Source organism: Notamacropus eugenii, chromosome 2 (assembly GCF_028372415.1).
Source record: "Notamacropus eugenii isolate mMacEug1 chromosome 2, mMacEug1.pri_v2, whole genome shotgun sequence".
Classification (NCBI taxonomy): Eukaryota; Metazoa; Chordata; class Mammalia; order Diprotodontia; family Macropodidae; genus Notamacropus; species Notamacropus eugenii.
In genome coordinates, this window is record NC_092873.1 from 398826927 (window position 1) to 398843697 (window position 16771).

The window sequence follows — 16771 nt, forward strand, 5'->3', positions numbered from 1 at the left end:
ACTATTCTGAATTTCTTGTTCAACAGAAATTGTTGCATTCATATTAACATGTCAATGTTAGCATAGATAAATGGCCTTTTTATAGTGAACTAGACCAAGTAATGGCCATCATTAAAACAAGACTCCATATCTAGTTGTCTAATATAAAACAACAGTTCCAGAAGACCATTTAAGTATTAATTTGCTTTTACAACAGATGGACAATAAACTTTACTAAATGACTAAATTACTGCCTACTTGTAAGTTAAGCTTTGAGGAATGTTAATGTTTTAGGATGCAAGGGCATTCTTGATTAGTTATGATACTGACAAAGAGAAATAATTTCAAAATTTATAAGACAATACACTATGTGATAGTTAGCAGATTATAAAACAGAAGTGTTTTTACATGTGTTTGAAACAAATAAAAAGAGTTTATATTTCTAAAGACTTTGCAAAAGTTTTTTGCAAATTTGTTAATTAATATAATAACTTCTTTTGAGATGATATTGAATTTTGTCTGTATGTTCATTATGTAGTAAGAAATTATTTAGGGTATTTAATTTAAAAGAATTGTCAAAGAGTAAATCATGTTTCAGAGGGTGAAAAAATCAAAGCTCAGAGAATTTTTATGAACTATAATGCTAGAAGAAAATAATGATAATAAAAATAACCTTGACAAAAACAGAATACCTTAAATTGGAGAGCTTGGTTTCAAACTCCGACTTTCCTACAGTACACCTGCAGGACCTTGAGTAATCCATTCAAATTCGCTAGGTCTCAGTTTCCTCCTCTATAAAAGAAGGTCATTAGATGAGATCCTCTCTAATGTCCCTCTCAGCTCCAAATTTACTATAGTGTGTCTTCCTCCTTCACTCACATCTAGGAATTAATTTCCTCATATTTATGGTGTTTTTTCTAATTAATTGATCTTTTATATATTACACCATTTTCTAACTTTCATCATTACTCTAAACTTTCATCATTACTCTAACTATTGATCTTTAACCATCATTGCCAATAGCATGGACCCAGTGAGAGAATGTTGCTTTTGCTTTTGTTTTTGTTTTTTTATCTGAGGACAAGTTCAGCTACATATGGGGAGGTTTATCACCAATAGGCTAGCTACTATCATAGGTGAGGACTTGTATGATTTTGGAAACACAGGGAACACAAAAATCCAAAATGATCCTAATTCAAGTTGCATACTAATACTTGGAAAGTTGTAGAAGAAAGTGCTTAGAGGCACAAACATTTCATGATACTACTTCTTTATCCATAAATGTTAATTTTACTTTTTCTGTTTCTAATATGAGATTTTTATATGATGAGCAATGCGTAAGCCTCCTATTTATGAGAAAACACAGGTTCATGACCAAAAAAGACAAAAAAACATACCATAGAAGATAAAACAGATAACCTTGAACACATAAAATTAAGCAGTTTCTATACAGATGAATCTAATAAAGTTAAGAGTATCATGGAAACAATAGGAAAAAATCTTGGAACAAGTTTGTCTGATAAAGGTCTCAGTTCTAAGATTTATAGGGAACTGAAAAAAATATAAGGGAAAAGGAATCTTTCTTCAATTGATAAATGATTTAAGGATATTAACAGGCAATTCTTAAGGGAAGAAACCAAGATTAATTTTGCCCATATTTTGAAAAAAGTGCTAAGTTTTGAAATTCCACCTTAGATACAAAGTGTGGAAAAGATAAAAAAAAAAAAGAGGAAAAATGATAAATATTGGAGCGATTGTGTGAGGTTAGGGGAAGCACATTCATTCACTGTTGGAATAACTATGAATGAATACAGCAAATTATAATTACATACAAAAACTTGATGAACAATATGTGCCCTTTGCCCTACTAAGCAGTATAGTGTCCAGCTATATGACCATTTGGTTTTTATATCAAAACAAGATTATAGAAAAAGAAAAATATCCTTTGTATACCAAATTAATTTTAGCAACTCTTTTTGTGGTGGCCAGAACAACAACTAGAAACTAAGGGGATGCCTATCAACTGGGGAATGATTGAATAAGTTCTCCTATGTGACTATGATGGAGTAGCACTGTGCTGTGAGAAATGAGGAAGTAGATGATTTCCAAAAGAAGTGGAAGTACTAATATGAACTGATGGAGAGTGATGTAAGTAGAACAAGACAATCAATGTGTACCATAACATTGATATTATTTAAAAATGAGCAATCCCTAAAATCTCTATAGGCTAATGCAAAATAAAATGAACAGAACCAGGAGAACAATTTAGACAATAAGAACAATGTTGGAAGCAAAGAGATTTGGAAGCTCTAAGAAGTACGAGGAATGTAATGACCATTCTTGATTCTCAGAGGACCAATAATGGAACAGGCTTTCCAATTAAGAGAGATGATGGATTTAGAATTCAAAGTGAATGTGCAAATGCATTTCTTGAGCTTGTCTCTGCATATTTGTTAGGAGAATTTTGTTTTCCATTCATTTTTTCCCCCATTAGGTAGGAATAGGATGAGAGGGGAAAGAAATTTCTTTTATATTTTATTTATTGTGTTTGTCCTTCGTTGCTGAAGAAGACCATGCTGTCAGAAAAAAGATGACATGACTTGCACTTGACTTTGTTTTCAGTGAGGGAGGGTTGTGCAGGTCACTAGCCTCACTTCTCCTCCAGAGCCATCTGAGTCCAGTGACCTGACATTCCTCAGGATGACTGGAGATGCCCCAGGATGCACTGGGAGACCCTTTAGGCCAAGATCTTTGCAGGCACTCACTTAGGGTGAGGCAATGCCCATTCATTGAATAGGCCTGCTTAAGAAGTAGCAGGGCATGGCTCTTTTAATGATGTCTTTCTTTTTATTTATCATAGACGAATGGAGAAAGGGCACACCTATATGAAATGCTGAATGCACTTTCAATTTAATTCAATAAACATTTATTAAGTGCCTACTATGTGCTAGGCACTGTACTAAGCACTGGAAATACAAAGATGAAAAAGAAAGTCTGGGCCCTCAGGAAGGTTATAATCGAATGTGAGAAGATAACACTCAAAAGGAAGATATAAAAGACACTAGTAAAATAAGGGAAAGAGGGGATATTTTATTCCATAGAGTTGAAACTGGACAGAGATGCAGATGGAGAATGGAATGAGCTTGAGGGCCAATCAAAAGAGATTTTGAAGTAGGTAGTATACAGGGTTTGATTTAGAAGCATGGCCAGAAGTAACCAGCTTATGATCTTAATGGTGGAGAAATCTTGTTCCTAGGCAGAGTGCATGATCAGGAGAGGGATTACTATACTATTAGTTTTGCTTAATTGTTTGATTTTGTTACAAGAGACCTCTGGTGAAGTGAGAATAATATGTAAATATCTGTATTGCAAAAATATGTATATATACATATAAAACTTTAAAATAAAGAACTCTAAAAAGAGTCTCAAAGGACGAGACACTTGGTGTATTGTGATACATTCTGTTAGAGCAACTGGCTAATCTATGAGATAAATACATTCATTCAAACATTATATGCCATCCTTTATGCCCATCTTTTTAGAACACTAGAAGGAATAGTAATTAAGAATGCCTCAAAGGTCAAAGCTGCATAAATTGGCATAGTCCATTCTTCCGTTTTAATCCACAAGGCAAAGAAAATAGGATATGCACAGTTTTATAGCTCTTTGGGCATTGTTCCAAATTGCTCTCCAGAATGGTTGGTTCATCAGCAATTCATTAATGTCTTAGTTCTCCCACATGTTTTCCAATATCTGCCATTTTCCTTTTCTGTCATATTAGTTAATCTGAAAGGTGTAAGGTGCTACCTCATACTTATTTTAAAGTGTACTTCTCTAATTTATAGTGATTTACATTATCTTTCAAATGCCTATATAGAACTTTGACCTGTCTATTCATATCCTTTCACCATTTTTTTCAGTGGGGGAATGACATATTCTTATAAATTAACTACATTTTCTCTATGTTTGAAAAACAAGACCTTTATCAGAGAAAGTTGCTATAAATTCTCCCTGCGCCCCTCCCCCCCCCAGTTTTCTGCTCTCCTTTTCATACTGGCTGCATTGGTTTTACTCCGCTAAACCTTATTAAAGTAATCAAAACTATTCATTTTACATCATGTAATGCTCTCTGTCTCTTGTTTGGCCGTAAATTCTTCCCTTATTCATGGATCTGACAGGTTAACTCTTCCATGCTCCCCTAATTTGTTTATGGTATCACTCTTTATGTCTAATTCATGTACACATTTTGACCTTCCCTTTATTACATGGTGTAAGATGTTGGTCTAGATCTAGTTTCTGACAAACTGCTTTCCAGTTTTCCTAGCAGTTTTTCTGAATTACTGAGTTCTTGACCCCAAAGCTAAGATCTTTGCATTTTTTTAACACTAGATTACTATAGTCATTGTTGTTCTATCATTCAGCTGTGTTCAGCACTTTGTGACCCAATCTGGGGTCTTCTTGGCAAAGATATTGGAGCAGTTTGCCATTTCCTTCTCCAAAACATTTTCCAGATGAGGAACTGAGGCAAACAGGGTTAAGTGATGTGCCTAGGGTCACACTACTATGAAGTGCCAAAGGCTGGATTTTAATTAAGGTCCTTCTCACTCCAGACCCAGTACTCTATTCACTGTGCTACCTAGGTGCCCATATCATTTTAAGGAAAGTTACATTTATTTTTATGCTTTTCAATGTTTTTAATGGGAAGGAGTGTTGAATTTTGTCAAAACCTTTTCCTGTATTCATTGAGATAATCATATAATATTTGTTGGTTAATTATGCTGATAGCTTTTCTAACATTGAACCAGCCTCGTGTGAGTGTTTGTCTTTTGTGCCAAAGAAGACCATTCCATCAGAGAATAATGACATGACTTGCACTTGACTTTGTTTTGAGTGAGGGAGGGCTGTGCAGGTCACCAGCCTCACTTCTCCTCCAGAGCCATCTGAATCCAGTGACCTGACATTCCTCAGGATGACTGGAGATGCCCCAGGATGAGATAATTGGGGTTGTGACTTGCCTAAGGTCACATAACTAGTGAGTGTCAAGTGTCTGAGGTGAGATTTGAACTCAGGTCCTCCTGACTCCTGCACTGGTGCTCTATCCACTGCACCAAATAGCTGCCCCTGAACCAGGGGCAGCTTGTTCCTGGTAAATAACCCACCTGGTCATAGTCTATGATCCTTGTACTATATTGCTGTAATCTCCTTGTTAGCATTTTATTTAATTTTTTGTATCAATATTTACTAGGGAAATTGCTCTATAATCACTTTTTTGCTTTTGTTCTTCCTGGTTTATATATCAGTACCATATTTGTGTTATAAAAGAAATTTGGTGGGACTTCTTCTTTGCCTATATTCCAAAATAGTTTATATAGTATTGAAATTGATTGTTGTTTAAATGTTTCTTAGAATTCACTTGTGCATTCATCTTGTACTGAGGATTTTTGTTTTGGAGCTCATTGATGGATTATTTAATTTCTTTTTCAAAAATGAAATTATTGAAGTAAACTGCTTCCTCTTCCATTAATCTGGGCAATTTATATTTTTTGTAAGTATTCATCCATTCACATCAATTGTCAGATTTATTATCATTTTATTGGGAAAAATAGATGCAAATAATTGTTGCAATTTCCTTTTCATTGGTGGATTTAAAACTTTTCATGAAGCAGACATCTGTGGTTCTGTTCTGCTGTCTTGCAATGTGACAAGTCAGTACATTTGGCTTCGACTTCCATTTGTGTATTGAAGAATGGCTAACAAGTGATTTGCTACTTTGGCAATATCCACTAGTCTCCCAATTCACCTTTTGGATGTATTCTTGTGGGATGATGCTTGAATTACAAACTATTTTATATGTAATCCAATTCTTCACAAGTATTGTAGAAAACCCCTATAGGTCATCTATTTGCTTTCACTGAGCAAGACCTTGTTATTTGGTAAAGAACAGCTGCTTCTACCTTATTCTTATTATAAAATAGAAACTGGAGATAGCTGGAGAGACTGATACACAGAAAGAAAGGGAAGTGGAAGAAAAGGAGGAAAGGTGGGAGGGGGGAGGGAAAAGGGATGGAGAGAGAGAAAGAGAGAGAAATGGTAGAGTTAAAAGGTGGGCAATAAGGACACAGAGAATTCTATGCAAAGAATGGCAAACTTGTCACTGTAGCTGGATCAAAGAATAAAGGGAAAGGAATACCATATAAAAAAAAGAAGAGGTTCTAACCTGGGTCAAATTGAAATGTATCATATTGTAAAAACAAAAGCAAGAAGAAAAAATCTTAAAATAATGTAAAGACTGCAAACTTTACAATAAAAGATTTTAAGAACAGAGTTATCAAGTGAAATAAAAAAAGTTAACAAAATGTTTACAAGAATCAGTTTCTTTACATTTTCAATATATTTTCTGCTTTACAGAACGTCATTATGTTAACTTAAGTTACAATAGTCAACATTTCTTCTTATTTTTCTTACACAGTAGCACGACAGGAGGAAACACACACACACACACACACACATACACACAAACATGCATGATTTGCCTGCCAACTTCTTAACTTAATTTTATTCAAGACAGTGGACAAGATGACTAGACTAAAAGTTTCTTATCATTTCATTTTGTCTCCATGTTCCTGATAAATGGGCACTAAAAGCATGATAGAAAAATTTTATCTTGTTAAATGAATTAACATTTTCAATCATAAAAAGGTAGTTACACAACCATTTTTTTTTACTTGGCTACTAATCTCTACTATAGTGACCATGTTTCTGTGCTATTTAATTATTTCATTGGACACATATTTCTAAATTTCCTTCAACTGCATACTTCCTTCATTTACTCTCTAACTCTTCAAAGTTACTTGTTCTCGTACATTTTAGTCATAGTCATTTGTTCTCATACATTTTAATTCCAATAAAGGAAATAATTAGCTTTGTCAAGAATTTGTACTTGAATTTTTTTCACTCATTCCTAATATGATCCTGGTTGGGAGATTTTATAGAGGTAAGAGGATATTTATAAAATCCTAATGACTTCCTAGTAGTGTGATCTTAGACAAATCACAGCCATTCTTAGTCTGTTTGTTCATCTGCAAAATGAAGATAACATCAGTGTCAACTTAGCTCCAAAACTGTAGAGATCAGTTTCAATCAATAAATATTTGTAGAGATCAGTTTCAACAAATAAATATTTGTTGGTTGGTTGAGATGTTCAAGAAATCTAAATTTTTGTGTGTGTTTTCTCTAAGTCTATTTGCTTCTTAAGAATATAAGAATATGATCTTTCTTTTAGCTGTGCTTTGTGATATTTTTAAAGGCATCATTGGAGAATTGAATTCATAGCATGCAAAAAATAAGTCATGAAAAGTGATAAAGCTCACCAAACTTTGTCTTTTTCTATTACTCTAAATCATGTGTCTTTCCTGCTGTACTATACTTTGTACTGTAATTATTAATATCCTTGTCCCATCCCATCAACTAGACAATACAGTACATATGAAAAACATCTAAGGAAAAGCTAGACAAATTAAATGTGTAAATATGGAAGGGTAAGACCACAAAGATGACATAAAGTCAGGGATAAATGCCCACAGATTATAAGTGCTAGCACAGTTTTGTTTTATATTTGTCTTTGTATTGCTAAAGATTAGTGTAGTGTCTAGCACAAAACAAATGCTTAGTAAATGTTTGCTAAAACAAATTAAATACATTTAAAATTTAAAAAGAAACAAGTTAGAAAAATATTTTGGCAAATTTCTTTGATAAGGTCTTACATCTCTCACACATAAGTCACTGATTCAAATTTACAAAACTAAAAACCATTCCTCAATAAATAAATGGTGAAAAGATATGAACAGGCAGTTTTTAAGAGAAGAAATAAAAATTATTAATACATATGTTAAAAAGCTCTAAGTCACTAATAATTAAATAAATGCAAATTAAAGCCATGCTGAGGGGCTCTACTCATACCCATCAAATTGTCACTGATAAAGAAAATGGCAATTTTCTTTGAGGAGTTTTGGGAAAACAGGCACACTATTGTTCACTATTGGCAGGACTATGAAAGAGTCTAGTCATTCCAGAAAGTTATTTTGAACTATGTTTCCAAACTGTCTATGCTCTTTGACCCAGATATACCACCATTAAACCTTTGTGCCAAAAAAATCAGAGGAAGAGGGAAAGGTTATATACATACAAACTTATAGCAGCTTTTTTTCATAAAAGTCAAAAACTGAAAACCAATAGTTATCCTTTTATTGGGGAATAAGTAAAGATGTGGCATATGGATGAAGTAAAATGTTAATATGACATGAGAGATTATGAAATGGAGAGTTTCCAACAAAAATGGGAAGACATGTATGAATTGATGAAATGTGAAGTAAGTAGAATTAAGCGAATATTACCCAATGTCATCATTCAACAGAAAAATAATTACAACATTATACAGAAATATCAACATTGAAAGACTTTAAACTCTGATCTATTGATAATAATGGAATTGAATGATAAAATTCAAGTTTAGAAGACTGATAATGAAACATTCTATTCACCTTCTTCCAGAGAGGACATGAACTTAAAATCAGAGAGAGACATATATTTTGGGGTCATGGCCAATCAGAGGATTGATTTTGTTAGATTATCAAGAATGAATGCTTAACCTTATTTTTAAATAGCAAGACAGTGGGAGGAATTTATCAGAAATGCATGTAAATGAATTAGTAAATTTATTTGAAAATAATTATTGAATAAAATTAATATATAAAGGAATATAGGCATCAGAAGAGACATATGCACACAATGCTACAGTAGGAGAGGTAAGAATGTGAGAAATCTTTTTGTTGTCAGAGGAATCAAGAAAGATATATGGAAAGTGTAACTATGTAGCAAAGGATTGAAGTCATATATGATGGGAATAAATTATATGGCACACAACATTTATTATTTATTAAATATCATTGTTTATTAAATGGTAGTTTTTGTTTGGACTAGTTCCTATTATATTATTATAACTTGAGACCATTCTAATTATTATTTGTGCTCAACTTAACCACCCTTTAATACAAAGCCATGAGCTGATCCAACCATTCTAGAAAGCAATTTGGAACTATACCCAAAGGGCTACAAAATTGTGCATACCCTTTGACCCAGCAATACTGTTTCTAGGACTGGATCCCCAAGAGTTCATAAAAATGGGAAAGGGTCCCACATGTACAAAAATATTTATAGCAGCTCTCTTTGTGGTGGCCAAAAACTTCAAATCAAGGGAATGCCCATCAATTGGGGAATGGCTGAATAAATTGTGATATATGAATGTAATGGAATACTATTGTGTTATAAGAAATGATGAACAGAAAGACTTCAGAGAGGCCTCGAAAGACTTCTATGAGCTGATGCTGAGTGAAAAGAGCAGAACCAGGAGAACTTTATACACAGTAACAACCAGAGTGTGTGAGGATTTTTTCTGGTAGATTTACAACTTCATTGCAATGCAAGGACTTAAAAAGTTTGCAGTGGTTTCTTAAGGCGATATGCCTTCTACATCCTGAGAAAGAAATATGGAATTCAATTGCAGAATGTGGCAGATCATTTTCTTTTGTATTATGTTTTGGTTTGTTTTATTTAATTCATCTATGCAACATGTCCAAGGTGAAAATGTATTTAATATGAATGTATGTGTAGAACCTATACAAAATTGCATGACGTCTCAGGGAGGGAAGATGGAAGAAAGGTAGAAGGAAGGAGAGTGAGGGGGAAAGATCTAAGTTATATGGAAGTGATTGTAGAACACTGAAAACAAATAAAATAATTTTTATAAAAGGGAGGATGTAAAAAGAGACAAAAGAGAGGTAAAACTGCCCTCAAGGAGCTAAAAATCTAATGGATCACAATCAACATGGTTTATTGAGACCCTTACTTAGAAAGTGTATGTTTCTTTATTACTGCTGAGACCATAGTTTTTTAAACTTTAACATTATTTCTTCATCCTCACTATATTTCTTTGACCAATCTCTCCTTGCCTACTTCACATAGCACTCTGTTTTGTACGCTTTCAATTGGCATATCTAAAATTGAATTTTACTATTTTTGTTGACATCTTAATCTGTTCCATGAAGACTGGTCACATTTTTCTACTGACCTCAAAAAACAAGCAGTGCCTTCCCATATGCAAGAAGAATAGGAGATAATTAATAAATCATTTTTGAGTGAATTATAAAGGAATTTTATTCATCAACCAACCAACATTTATTGAGGGTGTGCTCCAGTCACTGTGTTAAATGCTTTCCAAATTATTACCTCATTTGATCCTCACAACAAGGCTGGAAGGTAGGTGGTATTATTATTCTCATTTTACATTTGAGGAAAGAGGCAAAGAGCAAAAGGCTTTAGAAATAAAAAAAAAGATTTAAAAATTGAATTTTTATGCTGATGATTCAACTCAAAATGAAACTTTTGGGGGATAAAAAAGGAATGAATTATCCATTATTTATCTGGGGCCAAATTAGATTTCCCAAATAATTGTTCAGTTCTAGATTTAATTCTTTGAAATCATTATCCTATACTCTGACTACATTATTTCTGTGTGCAGTGAAGTACAGAGACTGGTGTCTCAGAAAGTAAATTTCAGGCAAGATTTTCAAAGAAATGGAAAGAGAAGAAGTAATTCTCATTTAGCTACAGACCTTGGTTCAACCCACACCTAGTTATTAGTATTATTCAACCATGATAACCCAAATTGACCATGTCAGAATATAACCCAAATATCACGGAAAGTAACCAATAAGTTCTATGCTTTTGCAGATAAAAAGTATATAAATACAGTATTTGGTTTAATGTCATTTAATAGGAAGTTCTGTCCACAAAATTCTCATCAGTTTGAGCTAACAACTTAAAACTTAAATTCCAAAGTATACTATATTATTGTGAGAAAATAATGGGCTGCAATCAGGAGATCTATAGGAGTTTAAGCCCTGTTCCTATTGTTCTTAGCTATGAGGTCTTGGACAATTTATTTAACCTTTCTTATTCTCATTTTCCTTATTTATAAAATGACATTTTTTATTACCTATTTCACAGATTTGGAATGAAAGTCAAATGAAATGATATGCTAAATTATGTGTGAACATAAATTGTGACATAAATTTAAACTTTTAAAATTATTATTGCTATTATTGCTAAGCAATCAAATGAGATTACATAAAAGCTTTTTCCAACAATGCTATCTGAATGTTAACTAGAAACGTTTTAGTGTTACCCCATGTTATTAAAATATATGCTATTTTATATGTTATTTTCATCACATAAAATCTTTGATCCTAAACCATGATATTATGAAGATTTGGAAAAGAGAATGACAACATCTTTTTTAAAATCCTTGACTTTTACGCAAGATTTTGTTAAATTTTTTAGCCAAGATTTTATTATTTATTATTAGTCAGATTAAATATCCAACTATTTTCATAAGAATCTGATATTATGTTAGAAGCTTATAAAGAAGAAACAAAGATTTCTTTCATTTAAAATTGTAATTCCTCTTTCAAAATGAAATAAAATACGTAGATGTTATAAATAACATGGCTGTGTAATGTTGTTTTGAAAAATATCTGCGAAATGATTTCTAGACACCTGACTGCAAGACAAGAGATCAAGGTGTTTCTTCCTTTACTTATCTGCTGACAAATCTTTTTAGTCTTCATAATAAGTAGCTTAAATTCTGGTTCAGCCATGCTAGGAAAGGGAAGCCCTTTTAATTGTTTGAACTTCTAGTTTCTCATGTGTAAAACAAGGGTCATAGGGTCATCCATTCAGCAGAGAATGCTGATAAGCAACCTTATCTATTCCAGGAATTCTTAACTTGCTGCATACCACCAGGTCAATGGATAGATTCAAGCAGTCTATGAACTAAGATAAGAAAAAAACTAATTTTTTCAATATAATTAGTTTCCATTGTAATCCCTAAGCACTATATTTCATTTATTTTTTGCATTTAAAGACGTTATTCTATCCAATCATTCTGGAGTGCCCAAAGCGCTATAAAAATGTGTATACCCTTTGACCCCGCAATACCACTTATAGGACTATATCCCAAAACCTCATAAAAAATGAGGAAAGGACCCATATGTACAAAAATATTCAAAGCAACTCTTTTTGTGGTGGCCAAGAACTGGAAATTGAGGGGAGGTCTATCAGTTGGGGAGTGGCTGAATAAGTAGTGGTATATAAATGGAATGGAATACTGTTGTGCTATGGGAAATGATGAGCAGGCAGACTTCAGGAAAAACCTGGAAAGACTTATATGAACTGATGCTGAGTGAAGTGAACCACACAAGGACTTAAAACAACTCCAAAAGATTCATGATGAAAAATGCCTTCCAGATACATAAATATGGATTCTGAATGCATATCAAAGCATACCATTTGCTCTTTTTTGTTTTGCTTTTTATTTCTCATGGCTTCTCCCATATGTTTTAATTCTCCTATACCACATGACAAATGTGAAAATAAGCTTAATAAAAAATGTATATATAGCACCTATATCAAATTGAATGCCATTTTGCGGGAGGTAGGAGAAAAGCAGAGAAAATTTAAAATTTATGGAACAGAACATTACAAACTAAAAGAAATAATTAATTTATAAAAACTAAACAAAATAAAATATATTATTCTGAGAAGAGGTCCAATTGAAGAGGTCCAGTTGAATGTCAAAGGGCTTCAAGACATAAAAAGCTTCAGATCCCCTGATGTAATCCAATCTCCTTATTTTGTAGATAAGGAAACTGATATCCTGAAAGGATTAATGTGTTTCCTTTATCACACAGACTATATGTGGCAGAGCTGGCTTTAATGCCTTGTACCTTCAAATTTAGCATTCTTCCTCTCTGCAGAGAACTGTACTCTCTCTTTCACACAAGATGATAATCCTTAACCATTAGTGGTTGTAATGTCCAAAAGATCAAAATGCAAGTAGAGACAGTTCTCCCATTAGTAAGTGTCCCTTTCTACTCACCTCTATGTAAAGCAATTTTTAAATATTGCAAATATGCTCCTACCTATCAACTTCACTTAGCCTATATAACAAAGGCACACATAAAATGCTGCCTCTATCCAAGTCATAAGATGTATTAAAATGTAGACACATCAAATACTGTACCATGATAATAAACAGAATTATGAAATGAAAGGCAATATGTACAGTACTACAATAAAGTCAACATAAGTGTGCAGTATTTTGTCCCTTCCCCAATGAGTGCACTTAAGCTTCATAGTTGGTAGTTGACTATAAGGCATTTTTGGTGAAGCTATAGAGAGACATTTGGACTACAACTCTCTTTTTGTCCTCATGTATTTGATGATAACAAACAATATTATCCTTGAGTAGTCTTTGAACTTTTAAAAATCTTGAAGTATTTGGAGCCATCCTTTTTCAACACAAGAAAAAATTCACTCAAATGATGAAATTTTTCTGCCAACTGTTTTTTGGTTTCATCTCAAGTTCCAAGGCTTCCCTTCCTTTTCCTGTAATCTTTACTGCTAGCAGCTCAATCAAATCCTCATTAGGCTATTCTCCAGAAGACTCAACTCCTCCCCATCATTCTCATCCACTCTTAGGTCTCGTGCTAATTTTACAATGTTATTATTTTTTCAAACATTTCATCTTTGTCAAAGCCACAAAAAATCCTGAAGGAAATGCATCCACACTTTTCCCTCAAACTTCTGTATACATGGTTCTTTTACATCTTCCTGTGCCTGACACTTGACTTTAACATAGAGATGCCATTTTGATCTTCTTTATGAACAAAAGACAACAGCCAACCAACTCAGATTGCATCTTAAAATTATAGGACTTTCAGTTATCTCTCAATATTAAATCCTTAGCTGCATCCAAAATTTCAATACCCTGGGCAAATACAGTGCATAGATAAATAATATCTTGAAATTCTCAATCATCCCCAGATCCATAGGCTGTAATAATGAGGTAGAGTTAGTGGGAAGGTAGATCACATTTACATATTCATGAAAATCATACAGATTTTAATTACTGACTTTTCATTGAAATCATCCAGAGTAGGCTAACCTGGAATACTATCCAAAATAAGTAGAATCTTGAAAGGAATGACATTATCTTCACAAAACTTCTCCACTTCAGCAATGAAGCAATGTATAAATAAAGATAATGTGGATTATCCATTTCTTTGGGTTATTAAAATAATACACAGGTAGTGTTGTTTTACTGATTTCTTTCAGTGCTTTGGGATTTTCTGAGTAGTGCACAAAAATAAGTTTAATTTGCAAGTCCCAGAAGAGTAGCTCTATATATCAGAGATTTATATCCTAGAACAGTTTTTTCCCCCCACTCCACTGAGAGGTAGGTTAGTGACTGCGTTCTTTGATAAAAAGAGGCCACTTTTGTCTACTTTAAAGGTTTTGCTCCAACAAGTAGGGACCTTTATCTATTTTTTTTTGCAGGAAATCTGGGAACTTCTTTGCTGCTTCAGTATGTGCACTAGCAGTCTTTCCTGACACTTGTGTGTTAAGAAATTCTGCACAATTTTTAAATCATGCAAACCAACCACTGCTTGCTGTAAATACTTGTATTCATGTGGGCTTTTTTTTTTTCTTAACTTTCATATCTTCAAAAAGGCTTTGAGCATTAAGATTAAAGGAATATTCTTCTGAGTCAGGTTTTCTATTCACATAGTTTATAATTTCTTCAGCTTTAGAATAACACTTCCTCTTTGTTTCAATACAGAAGTGAACTTCATGCAAACACTACCTTTTGCATACTACTTTACCAGGTCAGCATCATTCACTTTGATATTCATAGTTAACACTGTAAGAATAATAAATTCACATGCTACTGACAACAATTTTAGTCCATGCTTTCTAATTTCTTTTAATTTCTATTTATATATCAATTAATGCTTTACACCTATGAAGTGGGTTACTTTTCCTCTCAAGAGCATTTTTGCTGCCAGTCATGATGAAAATGTAAGGATCACTATCTAATAAAGGAAAAGAATGAGTATGCAGCCTGCAGACTGGAACTGATTTAGAGATGCTTTTCTGCTTAAGGCACCATACAATGTCTTATCTTATAGTGAGTGTTTAACATAAGACACTTTCTTAATTATGATTTGAGTACAGATTTCTCTTAGAATTCTTTAGGTAAAGTCAAATTTGCAATGGGAATTTACATTAAGGAAGAATGTCTGTATTGTTTATTGTCGTTCTTTGTTACTAGACCCACCCTAATCCACTGAACCAACAGTTTCCTAGGGGTAGCCCCCAGGCCATTGACATTTGTTCCATTTCTTTGTTTCATCTTTCTCTACTCATATCATCATTGGCTACCTTCACTTACCAGTTGTTAACTCTCTACACAATCTCCCTTACTCACTACCATTGCAGGTGTGGCAGCTGAGATTGCAACAACTAGGTATTTAAAACATTCAGTGGCCATACTTTACACCAATAGAGAATAAGGTGAATTGACGCAGTATTTGTAAGAGATGTGTAAATAATTATAGAATAATGTCAACATTTTTCTGACGACATAATGTATGCATTCTTAATTCAGCAGTGCATAATAAGCACTTAATGTTTGTTGACTTCATTTGATAATAGCCTCCATTATGTTGTTAGTCAACCAACTTAACCAATTAAGTCAACTTAATTACCTACTAAGTACCAGGCACCATGATAAGTGCTTTATAAATATAATCTCATTAGATCCTCAATGCTGGGAGGTAGGTGCTATTATTATCCATTTAAGGAAAATGAGGCAAACAGAAAACTTGCCCAAAGTCACACAGTTAGTATATGGAGTAGAATTTGAAATCAAGACTTCCTTACTCCAAACATAGGATTCTATCCATTGTGCCACCTATCTGCTTGGTCAGTTATCTACCCATACTAAGTGCTGAAGGTACAAAATAAAGGGGGAAAAAATCTCTCTTCTCAAGGAACTCAAAAAAATGTAAATAGACAAGATATATGCAGCATAAATTGAGGGCTGGTATCAAAAGTAAGACACTTAGATTAAGGAAATAGCTGTCATAAGGCTGGCACTGCTATATTCTTCTATCTGTCCCTTGTTCTCTATTCTTTCTATAGAGGGTAGGTGACATCTGTCACCCTCAGTGTATGAAGGGCATTATTTGGCACAAAGTTAGAAGGAAATTCCCAGAAGCCATTCCACCTGAACTTTCTCTCTACTTTTCCCAGACATATCCTTCTTGATTGTAGCATCCTATTAGTGACTAGGTTTCTTTCTGATGCTGGATTGACCTGCTTGGATTTATGGACTCCCACCCACAAAGTAGCCAGAGGAGAGGGCTTTGTAAGACTGATGAGGGAAAACTCTGAGAAACCTTTGAAACTATGCCTGTTCTTTACCTTTTATTCAGTCCTCCTACCTGTTTTCTCTTTCTACCTGTACTGCTTATTGGATAGTTCTAACATGGAAATATTTGGGGCTTCCCTTTTCTATGGACTTTTTATTTTACCTAGGCTCCACTATCTTCTATAGCTCTGCCTTTCAAGCCTCCCATCTGGTTGAAGGCATGATCCTCACCTTCCCAGGGAACTGTGGTCCCTACAAAAGGTCAAAAGAGGGTAAATTTGGAAAACTCATGCCTAGTGCTGGACCTTAGGCTCAGGGACAGCAGTGTCTATTGTAAAGGGACCAATAACAACAAAGATTTGTTATCTTTCTCTTCTGTGACGCCCTAAATGAAAAAAAAAAAGGAAAAATATACATAACATTATGATAGTTCAGGAAACTAATTTCTACATTGTTCATATC